Raw genomic sequence first — 1,962 nt, 5'->3', positions numbered from 1 at the left:
TTCCACACAATAAACAGGAAATCATGTAATATTCATGCGAATGTTTGTGGGTGAAAGCCATTCGTATTTCTCTCCCAACCACGCACTTTGAAGCGAGAGGCTTAATGGAATAATTTTTCTGATCTTTGACACGTACAGTACTGTCTTGCTTTATGTTTTCACATCAGTAGCAAATGTGCAGCGCTCTGTAAATGGCTTTGGGACATCAGTGAAAAGTCTCAGTCAAATAACACTCACATCACTCTGAAAAGCAACTTTCATAACACTGAACTCGATCATGCACGTTTGAAAGACATTACTTGTGTGTATATATATATATACAGTGGGTACGGAAAGTATTCAGACCCCCAGCCAGAGCCCTGACTTAAACCCAATTGAGCATCTCTGGAGAGACCTAAAAATGGCTTTCCACCAACGTTTACCATCCAACCTGACAGAACTGGAGTGGATCTGCAAGAGGGAATGGCAGAGGATCCCCAAATCCATGTGTGAAAAACTTGTTGCATCTTTCCCAATAAGACTCATGGCTGTATTAGATCAAATGGGTGCTTCTACTAAATACTGAGCATTTTTCAGTTTTTCTTTTTTAATAAATTTGCAAAAATGTCAACAATTCTGTGTTTTTCTATATATATGGGGTGCTGTGTGTACATTAATGAGGAAAAAAAATTAACTTAAATGATTTTAGCAAATGGCTGCAATATAACAAAGAGTGAAAAATTTAAGGGGGTCTGAATACTTTCCGTACCCACTGTATATAGATATATATATAGCTGATTCTGTCTGAGATATTTCATTGGCATGTCAAACCAGGATGAACATATCCTTCTGGCAATGCATTAACAATCAAAAACAATGTTATTTTTGATAACATATCAAAAAAAAAAAAGCTGACAAATATGCCAAATAAATATTATTGCTTAGTAAATATTTAGTAAATATTCACTGACCTGTTTGTAAAACATGAGATGTATATAAATATACCTGCGCATGTACTGAGAGAGATGACTAAGAACAATTACAATTAGGAATCGTGTAAGAACTGAGATCACAGATTTCTCACTCTCCACTGTATACATACAGCATCAGCTCACGTGTGTTCTTGGTCATCTCTCTCAGTTCTTGGTCAGCGTACTCTGGTTGGAAAAAGTAGGCCTATTTATAAAATTCCATGTAATCCTCTTTCACATCGAAATCATCAGCCATTGTAACTTGTACATTGTGAGATTTAGACGTTGGTACTGCTGATGAAGATCTGCATGAGTCCTCACTCTCTGCTGTAAACAAACAGTGTCAGCTTATGTGTGAGTATGCACCCATGCTTACGTCATTATGCGACAGAGGAAGTTCGTGCTCCAAACAGTCATGAATGCGCTGAGAACTGTTTGCCCAGGCTGACTTCTCGGCCACCGTACCCTATTCTTTTGTAACAGCGCCACCTACCGAATTGGATAATATAGCGGAGGCTGCAGTTTCAGTGCCGCATTTCTAGGACCCTGGTGGTTAGTTTGTAGTAATGTTTGTACATGTTGTTAAAGATATTGAATCTCAGGAACATTTTTTTTTTATTTCAATTGTGATTTTTGATTTATAAATGCATCAGATGTTAATTACAAAGTGTGTAATACCTGCTTTGAGTTAACAATTTTAAATTTAAATGAATTTACACTTAAAATATAAATGAAAAATGTATTTCAGTCTTTAAACAACTGAAAAAGTGGAGTACCTTAAGTCTTAGTTTCTTGAAATATACTGTAAATTGATTAGCCCCCTTAAGTTTAACTAGCTCATTATCAGGTATAATAAAGATTGAATCAAATGAAATCAGCATTTGCATTCACTAAATTACAGCCAGATATTTAAAAGTTTGTAGAGAGGCAAGACACAAGACTCAAGAATGATTCAAGAATGCATATTTATATACTGTATATACTAATTTTTGCAATAACACATAATACAACA

At 35.5% G+C, this 1,962-nt stretch overlaps 1 long non-coding RNA gene across 1 annotated transcript in view; it reads left to right on the top strand.

The window, feature by feature from the left end:
- The first annotated feature begins 1,817 nt into the window (after positions 1-1,817).
- LOC107723279 (uncharacterized) overlaps positions 1,818-1,962 on the top strand; it is a 26,757-nt gene continuing 26,612 nt past the window's right edge. Inside the window, exon 1 of the long non-coding RNA XR_001637911.1 lies at positions 1,818-1,925. This is a non-coding gene — a long non-coding RNA (uncharacterized LOC107723279). The remainder of the gene's footprint in view (positions 1,926-1,962) is intronic.

Source organism: Sinocyclocheilus rhinocerous, unplaced genomic scaffold (genome assembly GCF_001515625.1).
Source record: "Sinocyclocheilus rhinocerous isolate Xijiao unplaced genomic scaffold, SAMN03320098_v1.1 scaffold364, whole genome shotgun sequence".
NCBI lineage: Eukaryota > Metazoa > Chordata > Actinopteri > Cypriniformes > Cyprinidae > Sinocyclocheilus > Sinocyclocheilus rhinocerous.
Note: the sequence above shows the minus strand (reverse complement) of the source record. Positions and strands in the feature narration are given on the sequence as shown.